At 43.9% G+C, this 15,116-nt stretch overlaps 1 protein-coding gene and 1 long non-coding RNA gene across 5 annotated transcripts in view; one reads left to right on the forward strand and one right to left on the reverse strand.

Moving 5' to 3' along the window:
• The window catches only part of ALOX15 (arachidonate 15-lipoxygenase), a 71,647-nt gene extending 63,042 nt beyond the window's left edge, over positions 1–8,605 (forward strand). Inside the window, exon 15 of the mRNA XM_082440508.1 lies at positions 5,673–8,605. The gene's annotated coding sequence lies outside the window, so the exon portion shown is untranslated. The remainder of the gene's footprint in view (positions 1–5,672) is intronic.
• LOC309649899 overlaps positions 1–15,116 on the reverse strand; it is a 309,487-nt gene that overhangs the window by 262,260 nt on the left and 32,111 nt on the right. For all 4 annotated transcript variants that reach the window (XR_014257347.1, XR_014257348.1, XR_014257349.1 and 1 more), the window contains one exon: positions 8,622–8,703. This is a non-coding gene — a long non-coding RNA (uncharacterized lncRNA). The remainder of the gene's footprint in view (positions 1–8,621; positions 8,704–15,116) is intronic.

Genomic DNA, 15,116 nt, shown 5'->3' on the forward strand with positions numbered 1-15,116 from the left:
TTAACCTGCCTGGGCTTCAGTTTCTTCATCGTTAAATGATAGAATCTATTTTATTGGAGTTGTCAAGAGGATTAAGTGAAATAATACAGAGGACACTGATTTTGAGTTCTTTTCAGGCTTGGGGAGGCTAAATTGCCCAAGGTTACACATCTAATCACAGAAAATTTAGACTCAGATTCATGATTTACACATAATTAGTACTCAATAAATTTTAGCTATCTAAACTACTATTAAGGTGGCACTCACACCACCTCTCAGCTGAAGAAGAGGAGTACGTGGCCCAAGCCTGGCCAAAGAGATTCAGCATTGGGATTTTTGCTGGAATGATTTGAAAGGAAAGACTCTATTTTTGTTAGACTTTCACGTTGGTAAAACATCATCCCAGAGCTGCTTCTAGCCCTCTGTGATGGTTAGTTTTATATGTCAACTTGACCGGGCCACAGGATGCCCAGATAGCTGGTTGACCCTTATTTCTGGGTAGTCTGTGAAAGTGTTTCCAGAAGAGACTAACATTTGAATCAGCGGGCTGAGTAAAGCAGATGGCCCTCCCCACTGTGGGTGGGCCTTACCCAATCTGTTGAGGGCTGAATAGAACAAAAAGGTGCAAAGAGGTTGAATTTGCTCTCTGCCCATTTAAAGTCCTGTCCTCAAGCACTCCTAGTTCTCAAGCCTTCAGACTCAGACTAGAATCTACGCCATCTGCTCTCCAGCTCTCAGGCCTCTGATACACCAGAAGAACAGTTCTCTTTGGTCTCCAGCTTACAGATGGCAGATCATGGGACTTCTCAGCCTCAATAATCATAGGAGCCAATACCTTATAATAAATCTCTTTTTAGTATTTATATTCATATATAATTTATAACAATATATAACTTAAGGTTTCCTAATTTACACAGACAGAGATCTGGGGAACGTGGAGGAATGGACACTAAGAGTGTGGGGTAATGGTGGAAGGAACATAAAATTGGATCAGGCCAAATTTACTGATATGGACTCACTAAGCAGAGATTCTGCATTTAGTTTGCAGCTTGGGAAGTCAGAACAGTTTGGTTGGTTGGTTGGCTGAAACATGGGCCAAAAGGGGGCCCACAGTGAGTGAACTGGAAATGATGAACCTGCCTTGGTTTAATGTCAAGGAAAGGATTCAAAGGATTAGGGAGATTGGAACGTTACAGGAGATTTGTCATTTAAGGCCTACTCACCCACTCTGGGAGGGTCTGGAAGACAGTGAGAAGGAAATTTGTGAGGGGAGCCCCAGCAGCCTGGAGGAGCTCCGAGATTGCTCTTCTCTGTAGGCCAGACCTCCCAGTGGCAACTGCAGCCACTGAATTGGGAACCCTAAATGCGATGGGAGTAACTGGATCCCAGGATGGTGGAGGCCAAGTGGTAGCACTCAACCACCCAAAGGCGAGATGGGCTTGGTTACCATAATGGATAGCAGAGTCAAAGTATTAATAGAACAGTCTGACTCTCATAGACCTAGTTGGCTAGTTGATGGTGGTGTTCGAGAAGTGAAATAGATAGGAAGCCTACTAAATTCTTACTTGATCTATATGAGCAAAAAAATTCCAGGTCTGGTGAACAAAAGTCTAACTGGAATAATGGTCCCACAGTCAATTCCCAGACTTGAGCCAGTTTACAGACCCAGAACCCGTTGAATGAAGGGGAGGCCAGTCCCCTTGAGGAAGGACCCTCGTATGCTACCAAGAATTTATGCTGTTGATCTTTCTCTCAGCCTTCCCCCAAAGGGAACTTCAGCCTTTGCCAGAGTAATTGTGCATTGGTGGAAAGGAAATAATCAGACCTTTCAGGGGCTTCTGGACACTGGCTCTGAACTGAAATTAATGCCAGGAGACCCAAAATGTCACTGTGACCCACCAGTCAGAGGACAGCCTGATATAAGTCAGGAGATCAATGGAGTTTTAGCTCAGGTCTGTCTCATAGAGGGCCCAGTGGGTCCTTGAACCCACCTTGTAGTTATTTCCTCAGTTCCAGAATGTGTAATTGGAATAAATATACTCAGCAGCTAGCAGAATCCCCCCATCAGTTCCCTGACTTGTGGAGTGAGAGCTATTAGGGTGGGAAAGGCCAAGTGGAAGCCACTAGAGCTGCCTCTACGTAGGAAAATAGTAAACCAAAAGCAGTACTGCATTCCTGGAGGTATCGCAGAGATTAGTGCCACCATCAAGGACATCAAGGATAAAGGGGTGTTAATTCCCACCATATTGCCGTTCAACTTGCCTTTCTGGTCTGTGCAGAAGATAGATGGGTCTTAAAGAATAATAATGGATTATCACAAGCTTAACCAGGTGGTGTTTCCAATAGCAGTTATTGTACCAGATGTGGTTTCATTGCTTGAGCAAAGTACTGTGTTGGCCAAAAAGTTCCTTCAGTTTTTAAGTAAGAATAAAAGACATTTTTCATTTTCACCAAGAGCTGTATTGAACAATGTATTCACCATTTTGTTCCACTACCTTCTGCCATTTTTCAGGCAACTTTATAATTCCATCTTCCTAAAACTTTTTATTTCTTTGAGCAAAGAACTGTCCAGGTGCCTTTTATAGTCTTCCAGGGAATTGAAATTTTTTCCATGAAGAGAATTTTGTAAAGACCAAAATAAATGGAAATCTGAAGGTGCAATGTCTGGTGAATATGGCGGATGAATCAGAACTTACCAGCCAAGCTGTAACAGTTTTTGTTTTGTTTTTCTTAATAATTCTTTATTTATTTATCTTATTTTTGGCTGTGTTGGGTCTTCGTTTCTGTGCGAGGGCTTTCTCTAGTTGTGGCAAGCGGGGGCCACTCTTCATCGCGGTGCGCGGGCCTCTCACTATCGCGGCCTCTCTTGTTGCGGAGCACAGGCTCCAGACGCGCAGGCTCAGTAATTGTGGCTCACAGGCCCAGCTGCTCCGCGGCATGTGGGATCTTCCCAGACCAGGGGTCGAACCCGTGTCCCCTGCATTGGCAGGCAGATTCTCAACCACTGCGCCACCAGGGAAGCCCCTTTAACAGTTTTTGTCTGGTCATCAAAGAAACACGTGGTCTTGCGTTATCCTGATGGAAGATTATGCGTTTTCTGTTGACTAATTCCGGACGCTTTTCATCAAGTGCTGCTTTCAGTCAGTCTAATTGGGAGCAGTACTTGTTGGAATTAATCGTTTCGTTTTCTGGAAGAAGCTCATAATAGAGGACTCCCTTCCAATCCCACCATATACACAACATCACCTTCTTTGGATGAAGACCAGCCTCTGGTGTGGTTAGTGGTGGTTCATTTCGCTTGCCCCACTATCTCTTCCATTCCACATTATTGTACAGTATCCACTTTTCATCACTCATCACAATTTGTTTTCATTATGTGTAAGGAGAGAATCACATGCAGAAATACAGTCAAGGAGGTTTTTTTCGCTTAACTTATGTGGAACCCAAACATCAAAGCAACGAACATAACCAAGCTGGTGCAAATGATTTTCATTGCTTGATTTGGATATTTTGAGCATGTCAGCTATCTTCCGTGTGGTATAACGTTGATTATTCTCAATTAATGTCTCAATTTGATTGCTATCAACTTCAACTGGTCTACCCGACCATGGAGCATTGCCCAGAGAGAAATCTCCAGCACGAGACTTTGCAAACCACTTTTGACAAGTTCGATCAGTCACAGCACCCTCCCCATACACTGCACAAATCTTTTTTTGCGTTTCAGTTGCGTTTTTACCTTTCTTGAAATAATAAAGCATAATATGCTGAAAATGTTGTTTTTCTTCCATCTTCAATATTAAAATGGCTACACAAAAATTCACCAATTTTAATAAGTTTCTTTTAAAAAATGCATGCTGATATGATAGCTGTCATAATACAATCTAACAACATTGTTTCAAATGAAGTTAAAGACAACTAAGTGCTACTAAAGCCATCTTACGGAAAAAACCGAATGAACCTTTTGGCCAATCCAATAACACATCTCCTGGCACCTCGCATGCAGCTACTGATCTGGCAAATGCCTTTTCTCCACCCTGTCAAGCAGTCTGCTTTCAGCTGTCAAAGCCAACAACAGACCTTTACGATGCTACCTCAGGGATACACCAATTCTCCAGCCCAATGTCATAATTTAGTTCTCAGGAATCTTGATCACCTTTCTCTCCCACAAAGCTATCACTATGGTCCACTGCATTGATGACATTAATCTAATTAGACCTAGTGAGCAAGAAGTAGCAACTACTCTAGATTTGGTAAGACATTTGCATGCCAGAAGGTGGGAAATAAATCCAACAAAAATTCAGGGACCTTCCACCTCAGTGAAATTTCGAGGGGTCCAGGGGTAAGGGGCGTGTCAAGATATTCCTTCTTGACATGCGATGCTGTTTGGAGCATTTGACAGGCCCCTATAGGTGAACTGCAGTGCAGGCCCTTAGGATTTTGGAGCAAAGCCCTGCCATCCCCTCCAGATAACTACTCTCCTTTTGAGAAACAGCTCTTGGCCTGCTACTGGGCCTTTGCAGAGACTGAACGCTTGACCATGGACTCCCAAGTTACCATGTGACCTGAACTGCCCACCATGAACTGGGCGTTACCTGACCCACCAAGGCACACAGTGCACGGCAGCGCGCCATCATCAAATGGAAGTGACATATACGTGATCAGGCCTGAGCAGGCCCTGAAAGCACAAGTAAATTACATGAAGACGTGGCCCAAAGGTCCATGGTCCCCACTCCTGCTGCCCCTTCTCTCTCCCATCCTGCACTTATGGCCTCATGGTGAGTTCTCCATGGCAGCTGACAGAGAAAGAGAAGACTCTGGTCTGGTTTACAGATGGTTCTGCACAATATGCAGGCACCACCCAAAACTGGACGGCTGTAGCACCATAGGCCCTTTGGGGACATCCCTGAAGGACAGTGGTGTGGGCAGAACTTCAGACAGTGCACCTGGGTGTTCACTTTGCTTGGAAGGAGAAATGGCCAGACACGTGATTATATACTGATTTATGTGTCCAATGGTTTGGCTGGATGGTTAGGGACTCAGAAGGAACATGATTGGAAAACTGGTGATGAGGAAATTTGGTGAAGAGATATGTGGGCAAAAAAACATGAAGGTATTTGTGTCCCACGTGAATGCTCACCGAAGGGTAAGCTCAGCAGAGGAAGATTTTAATAATGAAGCGGAAAGGATGACCCATCCTGTGGATGCCAGTGTCCTTCCACAGCCAGCCCAGTCATCATCCACTTGGCTCATGAATGAAGCAGCCATGGTGGCAGGGGTGAAGGCAATGCACAGGCTCAGCAACATGCACTTCCACTCCCCAAGGCCAACCTGGCTGTGGCCACTGCTGAGTGCCCGACCTGCCAGCAGCAGAGACCAACACCTAGTAGTCGATACAGCACCATCCCGAGGTGATCTGCTAGCTACTTTGTGGCATGTTGACTACACTGGACAACTTCCATCACGGAAGGGGTACCATTTTGTTCTTCCTAGAATAGACACTTACTCTGGATACAGATTTGCCTTCCTTGCACACAGTGCTTCTGCAAGAACTACCATCTGTGGACTCGCAGAATGCCTTATCCTGAAATGCCTCTGACCAAGAACTCACTTCACACATTAAAAAAAAAAAAAAAAAAAAGAACTTCACAGCAAAAGAAGTGCAGCAATGAGCCCACACTCTTGGAATGTACTAGTCTTAACATGCTCCCCAACATCCTGAGGCAGCTGGTTGGATAGAACAGTGGAACGGCCCTGTGAAGACTCAGTTACAGTGCCAGCTAGGTGGCAACACCTCTCAGGGCTGCGGCCAGGTTCTCCAGGAGGCTGTATATGCTCTGAATCAGTGTCCAATATACAGTGCTGTTTCTCCCATAGCCAGGACTCACGGATCCAGGAATTGGGGTAGAAATGGGAGTGGTACCACTCACTCTAACCCTTAGTGACCCACTAGCAAAGTTTTAGCTTCCTGTTCCTGTGACCTTATGCTCTGCTGGCCTACAGGTCTTAGTTCCAGAAGGAGGAATGCTTCCACTAAGAGATATAACAATGATTCCAATGAGCTGGAAGTTAAGAGAGCCACCTGGCCACTTTGGGCATCTCATGACTCTGAATCAACAGGCAAAGAAGGGAGTTACTATGCTGGCTGGGGAGATTGATCCTGGCTGCCAAGAGGAAATTGGACTATCCACGATGGAGGTAAGGAAGAATATGTGTGGAATACAGGAGATCCCTTAGACATCTCTTAGTATTACTGTGTCCTATGATTAAGGTCAATGGAAAAGTACAATCCAACCCAGGCATGACTACTAATGGTGCAGACCCTTCAGGAATGAAGGTTTGGTCATCCTACAAGTAAAGAATGATGATGACCATCTGAGGTGCTTGCTGAAGGCAAAGGGAATACAGAATGGGTAGTAGGAGAAAGTAGGTATAAGTACCAGCCACATGGCCAGTTAGAGAAATGAGGGTTGTAACTGTCATAGAGGATTTCCTCCTTATTTTGTTATGATTGTGTGGGAGTATCTATGTTTTCTTTCCTCTCTTATTTCCTTATCATGCAACATAAGATGTATTGACTTTAAATCATAGTATTTAAGTATTGTTAATTCTACATCATACTGTTTAAGTTAGAGGATAACAAGGAGAGTAAACATCACTCAAGGACTTTACCTCCTCTTCTGAGGAAGGCGCTAGTGCATTTTCAGTTGTATGGACAGTTGTATTGTGTCAGGTGGAATTAAGCCTCTGTTATCCTTTACTTGGAGATTAGTATGGTTTAAGGAGATATGTATGAGTGTCAACTTGACAGGGGGTGGACTTGTGATGGTTAATTTTATGTGTCAACTTGACTGGGCCACAAGGGTGCCCAGATAACTGGCTAAAAATTATTCCTGGGTGTGCCTGAAGGTGTTCCAAGAAGAGATTAATATTTGAATTAGTAGACTGAGTAAAGAAGACAGCCCTCCCCAGCGTGGGTGGGCCTATCAAATCCATTGAGAGCTGAATAGAACAAAAAGGTGGAGGAAGGCCGAGTCCACTCTCTACCTGACAACTTGAGTTGGGATATCAATCTTTTACTCTCAGCACTCCTGGTTCTCAGGCCTTCAGACTCAGCCTAGAATCTACACCATCAGCTTTCCGGGTCCCCTTGGCTCTGTTTCTCTGGAAGACACTGACTAATACACCCTCTTTAACAGCTCTCATGGAGAGTCTGTGTGAAAGTAAAACCAACACAAAATACAAATTAAGAGATGGAAATAGATTTCTCATGATGATCCACGAGTGCCTGGATCCAACTTGCCTGAGGAGTTATGCGCCCTGACTTTCTAGTACTATGAATCAGTACATTCCTTTCCTTTCTCTTAAGCCACTTTTAGTTCAGTTTTCATCACTTGCACAGACAAATTGCAATACAATGAGAACATACCATTCTGAACCTATGTATTTCACTTAATGTATCGTTATCATATTTTCCTATTATTAAAACTATTCTCCAACATTATTTTGTTTGGTATTATAGTTTATTTTATCAAGCCCATAGTGGTGAACAGATAAATTGTTATTAATTTTTCAATATTATAGATAACATTGATATTACTATCCTCATAGCTAAATGTTTGTGCCTATCATGATTGTTTCCTGAAAATAAATTCCTAGAACTGGAACTTCTGGGCCAAAAGTTATGGAGGATATTAAGACTTTGTTACATATAGTAAAAGTGACCCCTTGAAAGGTGATGCCAATTTATTCTCACACCAAAAACATATGGGAATGCCTATTTCCTCCAACCACTGCCTACAATGGGTAGGATCTTTCTTAAAATCTCTGCTAAGTTAATCACATACACACAAAAGTAATATCTCATTTTACTCTGCATTTCTTTACTGAGTTGCCTGCCTTGTATAGATTTTTCAATATTGTGCTAGATTCAGTTTGTTAACATTTAGGAATCCTGCATCTATATTCTGAAATTGGTTCTTCTGGTATTCTATTTTCTCAGGATTATCAGGCTTTTTTCTAGCTTTATAAAATAAGAAATACAGAGGTCTGAAGACGGACAAACCTGAGGTGGAGTCTAAATTCCATGATTAGATGTATAACTTTGGGCAATTTAATCTTCCTAACCCTGAATAGGGGTGCCCACTGGGAAAGGAGCCAATTAAACCTCACAGAACCTGGAAAGGCTCAGCCCTTGGAGATTCTAGGTACCACAAAAACCACAGGTGAGACATGAGGCTAAGATGAGGAGGTGCTTGGACATGTGTTACTGAGGGATCAGACCACTACCTTCCCTCATGTTCCATATTTGCAGGCTGGCACCTTCTGTACAAGAGACGGGAAGTTTATCTTATGAAGAAATGAGATGCTCCGGACTTGGGGAGACCAGGTAGAGTAGAGGAAGTGGGGTGAGAGTAGAGGAAGTGGGGTGAGGCATGGGACTGAACATAGGGAGATTAAGTGAAACTTAACACTGAACGGTGGGGACCCCAGTCTTTCCCCAACCAGCTCCTCAATTTGTGAGCAGCTCATAACAAAGCAGGAGACGGGGCAGTTCTTTTCTGCGGAATGAAACTGCTCCGGAGGAAAGCCCTCCCTGCTCTAACACTTGAGGGTATTCCCAATAACAGAGCCCCTTCACTTACCAGTTTCCCTGTGTGAGGTCCGTGTGTCCACAAACCTGCCCACGTACTCAGAGCTTCCACTCAGAGTTGTAATGCTGCACACCTGTGTGAGGAGATAGCCAAGGAACATAAGACATTTGAAGAGAAAACAAATAAGAGAATTTTTATTTTTTATTATAACATTTTTGTTATAATTTCTTAATTATATATATTGTATATAATTATATAACATAAATGTATTATAACTCATTCTTTTAACTTTACTATAATTTATATTACAACACTATAACAAAAAGAAATAAAGAGTCAACTGAAATAATTTAGGGGGAGAGGAGATGCAGAATAAACCCTTTAAAACTCCCTTCTTGACAGAGGTGAACACTTGTCCCCTTCTCCTGATATTTCTTTGATGAGGAAGGAGCTTAATCCATGCAAAAATGACATATCTCATTGGTAATTATGGGAAGATCAAAAGGGAACCCTTGACTCAGCTCCATCATTTTTTTCTTCTTGGGAGCCAGTGGGCCTACAGGGACCATGAGTTCTCTATCACTGCCCTCCAAACTTTTAGTTGTACAGAGAAGGGTGGAAGACTCAGTTTAGGACTGTGTTCTGATTACTATTGCTTTATAACAAGTTAACCTAAGGGAACTATACTCAGTCTTTTTTTTTTTTTTTTTTTTTGGCCACACCACGTGGCTTGTGAGATCTTTGACCAGGGATTGAACCTGGGCCCTCGGCAGGGAGATTACAGGGTCCTAAACACTGGACCGCCAGGGAGTTCCCTATATTCAATATCTTATAATAACTTACAATGAAAAAGAACCTGAAAAAGAATATATATATAACTGAATCACTTTGCTGTATACTTGAAACTAACACAAAATTGTAAATTTACTATACTTCAATAAAAATAAATAAATAAATCTAATAAATATGAATATAAAGATGTGTATATGTATGTATGTATATATATAACAAGTTAACCCAAAACGTAAAGGCTTAAAACAAACATTTTCTTTTGCTCCCAGATTCTGTGGGTCAGAGATCCAGACGGGGCCAGCAGAAAAGGCCCGTTTCCGCTGCATGACCCCTGGGGCCTCAGCTGGGAAGGCTCCAGGGCTGGAAGGCCCGACTGCTGGAGGCTGGATTCACATGGAGGCGCCTTCACTTCCATGTCTGGCGTTTAAGGCTGACTGTCTGCTGAGACCTCCGCTTGGAGCTATTGATCGTAGCACCTACACGTGACCTCTCCCTAGGGCCTCGGCTTAGACTTCTTACCTTACAGCTCAGGGCTCCAAAAACAAGTGCTTGGCAAACAAGAAGAAGCTGCAAGCATTTATTCCTGGCCTCAGGATTCACACATCCGTCGTTTCCATCACACTCTATTGATTACAAGGGAGTTACAAACCCGCCCAGGTTTGGGGCGAGGGAAAGACATAGACCCGCAACTTTCAAAGGATAGAGTCTCACAGAATTTCTGGGTATCTTCTAAAACTGCCTCAGGGCATAATCTTAAAGACCCTAACATCTGATGCAAGGGACAAAAACATTAAAGAAATAAATGAGGAGGGGCTTCCCTGGTGGCACAGTGGTTAAGAATCCGCCTGCCAATACAGGGGACACGGGTTCGAGCCCTGGTCTGAGAAGATCCCACATGCCGCGGAGCAACTAAGCCCGTGCACCACAACTACTGAGCCTGAGCTCTAGAGCCCGAGAGCCACAACTACTGAGCCCGCGTGCCACAACTACTGAAGCCCGTGCGCCTAGAGCCCATGCTCCGCAGCAAGAGAAGCCACTGCAATGAGAAGCCCGCGCACCACAACAAAGACCCAACGCAGCCAAAAATAAGTAAATAAATATTTTAAAGAAAGAAAGAAATGAGGAGTAAAACCGAAGCGCTAACAAACTTCTCCCAGCTGTACTTCCAAGCAACTGTGGGCTGCAAGGAAAGGGAACTCAGCCTACTCCCACAGCAGAAAGACAAAGGAGGGAGACACGGGGGAGACGGGCAGATGCTCCCAGCGCTCCTCCCCCCATCCCTCTGAGACCACCTTCTCAGCCCCAGCAAGCCCCCCAGGAGAGCGAGTCCCACAACCAGTCCCAACCCCTAGTTTCTTTTAGGTCTTTGCCGAAAACAAGAAACTCTCTCTCCCTAAGCTGGGCTTAAATTCAGGACAAAAAGGAGCAGACACAAGTCAAAGGCTTTTCTCTCTAATATTCTCTCCCTTACCAAGTAAATCAGAACTAAGAAATATTCAACAACTTCCACACAAGTTGTAACCCTCCGCTGTGGAGATAAGATTTTTTTTTTTTTTAAACCCTTCGAGTATTTTTGATGCTCCACCTTCCTAAAGATTGCCCTCAGGCTCCGGAGGAACAAGCAGGTAAATCCTTCAAAGGGACAGACATAATAGCAGTGACAGCCACCTGACTCCATGTGTGAACATCTATCCATCACTCTATAATTGGAGACACTGGGAGGGCAGGTTCAAGGTCAACTCCCTCTTATTCTTGAATAGCAACAACAAAGTTTAAGTAAGCAAAGCTGAGTAGGATTTATAGTCAAAGAGCTGAAGTAGGAATTCTGCAAACAATGAAGTTCTTCCTTTGTTGCGACATTTATCTTTTGCAAGGAGGGTAGAACTTTGCAGTTATTTGTTTAATATGTTGTCTGTCACCGCCATCTTTTTCTCCAGAAAGAAAAAAACAATTTTATGACTAATGTCAGGCAGTCTTTACACTTATAAAAAGGAATTTAGGGCTTCCCTGGTGGCGCAGTGGTTGAGGATCTGCCTGCCAATGCAGGGGACACGGGTTCGAGCCCTGGTCCGGGAAGATCCCACATGCCGCGGAGCAACTAGGCCCGTGAGCCACAATTACTGAGCCTGCGCGTCTGGAGCCTGTGCTCCGCAACAAGAGAGGCCGCGATAGCGAGAGGCCCGCGCACCGCGATGAGGAGTGACCCCCGCTTGCCGCAGCTAGAGGAAGCCCTCGCACAGAAACGAAGACCCAACACAGCCCAATCAATCAATCAATCAATCAATCAATAAATAAAAGGGAAAAAAAAAAAAAAGGAATTTAAACAGTGTTCCCGGAGAGTCATTGAGTAGGAGTATTTTGAGTCCCAGTAACAGAAACCCACTTAAGCCAGCTTACATTTGTGAAGGAAACTGTATTTTAAGGAACCTGGGGTTACTCACAGAACTCAAGGGCAGAGATCTGGCTGAACCTCAAAAACAGGCTCAGCAAAGCCTGGAACCAAGGACTAGAGCGCTTCCGGGACACAGGAGGTCCTCTTTATCTCATCAGTCTGAGCTGAAGTCTCAGCCTTACTTCCAAATTCCTGGGAATGACTGGCCAGCCTCAGTCAGGTGCTTATCTCTGAAGCAATCAACAACACCCAGGAAAAGCGTGTGAAGCTGGCTCGTCACCTTGTGAACCTGTGGACGGAGGGAGGTCAAATTCCCAGAAACCTGGGGATGGGAGCAGAGCATAAATGCGTTTGTCCTTTGGGTGACTCAGAGCCCCTAAGCCTCCCAGAAAAGAAGCTTAGAGAAGGGAGGAAAAAAAACACTGGGGGAAGGGGCAGACTTCCTGATTTGGCCAAATATTCTGGACACTCCCTTTTGGGTGGATGAGGCTGGATTGGGTCCTAGGAGCAACAAGCATCCTGGCTATTTCCACATCTAGCAACCAGGTGCAGGCAGTGCCCCCAGGGTTCTGACCGTGGTCATCTTCTCTTCACACAACCATCCCTGGCAAAGCTCATCTATTCCAATGCCTTCAAACACCATCTATATGTTGACAGTGGGGTCACTCATCTAGCAGGGTGTACGCCTAGAGGCACCGGGGCCAACACATATGAAAACCTTGAGAATGGATCCAGCCATGAGAATCCTGAATAATTCAGATCAGTTGGCTTTAGCGTGGTGAGTGAACCAGATGCAGGTCAGAGGGGGTGGGCAAAGGTGGGCAAATTAGGATCCTGCTGCAATAGCCCAGACAGCTTCAACAGAGGTAAAGATCGTGGAGATGCAGAGAAACTAAAGAATTCAAGAGACATTTAAGAGATAAAATCAACAAGGCTTGGGGAAGGGGAGGAGGAGGCAAGAGTGACTTCTAGATTTTGACTTGCATAAACTAATATATGATGAAAATGACTCACAGAGATTGGGAACACTGGAATAGGAACAGGTTTTGGGAGGAAGATCATGAGTTCAGGTTGAATGTGTTGAAACTGGTGAGTCTTTTAATATCTAAAACCTGATCCATAGCAGGCAACTGTGTACAGGGATCCTCGGTGGAGAGGTATGGGCCAGAGGTGTAAATGTAATCTTAATCCCCGTCCCCATGCAGTGCTCTAATCCAACCTGAACTTCCATCACAGCCTCTTGACTTCCCTGCCTAATCCACCGGTCTCCTCCAATCGACTGACACAGAAACTACACTGAATGTTTCAGAATGTCATTCCCCAGTTTGAAATCCTTTCCTTTAATTTCATGATAAAATTTCCCAAAAAGGCACATATTCCTGGTGTTTGTCTGGCTATGTGAGACTGGATACAATAGAAGGTCAGATAACAATCAACCTGTCACTGGTATAAAAGGGCATGACTCAGTAGGGCACAATCATAAAATCTCTTTATTCTTAACTCTCCACTGTTCTCAGACCTGCTGTGTAATACCACCCTTCTGTACCTCTGGATTATATTACAACCTGTAGCTTTCTTTTAAATTGTTATCAAAATATAAGATACATATAGAAAAGTATATACGTATCATGTGTATACAGTCCAGTGAATTTTCACAAACTGAACAGACCTGCAAAATTAGCATCTAAGATCCTATAGATTTTTATGTCACTTTGGCTGTTGGAATTAAGATAATTTCAGATATTAAAAGGTCTAGTCTAATCTATTATCAAATGTGCATTTCTCATCCAATTCAAAGCTTCTTCACTTCCCCCCAGCTCAGGCTCGAGACTCAGAAACCCTGCAAAAAGGAAAACGGAGGGAGTAGTCTGCATCTTTAAATATTTTCTTTCTTGTTTTTTCCCTCCTTCCTCTCCCCTGCTTATTATACTGCTCTGGCTCCTTCAGAATCAGGATGAGAGAAAGGATGAGAGGTGAAAGAGCAAAGATCAGGTACCCCTCTGTGTACCTCCCCAATCGCCAGATGGCATAGCTCAAGTTATCCCAAGAAGTCTTTCACCATACTTTCCTCATACCCAGGAAGCAGCACAGGGCAGGCTCCTTTCTGCAGTTCAACCAGCATCCACCTGGGAAGGAGAGGGTGGACCCTCCCTCTGGAAAGCACCCCAAGTCTTTTACAAATGGTTCTTTCAATACCACCTAACTTGGCTCCACTGGGCCACCAACTCCTCAGAAAAATGACTGCACACTCTCTTCCTGATTAATCCCTTTCTTCTGTTAGAAGAAATGACAGAATTAGAAAATCACCATTTTGTAATCCCTAGAAACAACAGATCTAGGTAATGGCCATGAACAGCTAGTAAAATCATTAGGTGAATGGTTGACAGGGCACTCTGCAGGGGATGGATCAAGCTGATAACCACTGAACGCCATGATGAATCTTAGCGTCACTAAAAGTGATTCTTCCCGATATGATGCAATGGGAAAATCACAGCACCATCTGTAAGTATCCTTGCAAAAGCAACAACTACAAAAAGTACCTGAATCTAATCAAACCTCTAGATCTATCTACCACTTTACAGAAAACAGAGGAAAGAGAGAAGTTCACTAAACCACACTGTAAGAAAGCTATCAGCCAAATTCGGATTGTGAGAAATTCTACAGAACAAATGATTCAATTCTCCAACAAATAAGATCACACAAAAGGTGTGACTTAAAAGCGATGGTGTCAGGGAGCTTCTGGGGGGATAAAAGAATTGTTCTGTATCCTGATCGTGGTGATAGTTACATGAATTTATACATGTGTTAAAATTCACAGAACTGTACACCAAGAATCCATTTTACTGTATGTTAATTTAAAAATTGAAAAAAAATTTAAGTGGCATGGAAGGACACAAAAGGGAATATGAAGAACTGTTAGAAATTAATAGAATAGACATGTCAACCAAATCTGGATTCAGAGAAACAAACTTTTAAAAAGACAATAATCTTTTGATGTTCCTACTACTTGGCTTCTTTTATAAATTTATTTATTTATTTATTTTTGGCTGCATTGGGTCTTCGTTGCTGCGCGCGGGCTTTCTCTAGTTCCGGCGAGCAGGGGCTACTCTTTGTTGCGGTGCATGGGCTTCTCATTGCGGTGGCTTCTCTTGTTGCAGAGCACGGGCTCTAGGCTCATGGGCTTCAGTAGTTGTGGCATGCGGGCTTCAGTAGTTGTGGCTCAAAGGCTCTAGAGTGCAGGCTCAGTAGTTGTGGCGCACGGGCTTAATTGCTCCACGGCATGTGGGATCTTCCCGGACCAGGGCTCGAACCCGTGTCTCCTGCATTGGCAGGCAGATTCTCAACCACTGCGCCACCAGGGA

Source organism: Balaenoptera physalus (assembly GCF_965194825.1).
Source record: "Balaenoptera physalus genome assembly, chromosome: 20".
In the NCBI taxonomy this organism is placed as follows: domain Eukaryota; kingdom Metazoa; phylum Chordata; class Mammalia; order Artiodactyla; family Balaenopteridae; genus Balaenoptera; species Balaenoptera physalus.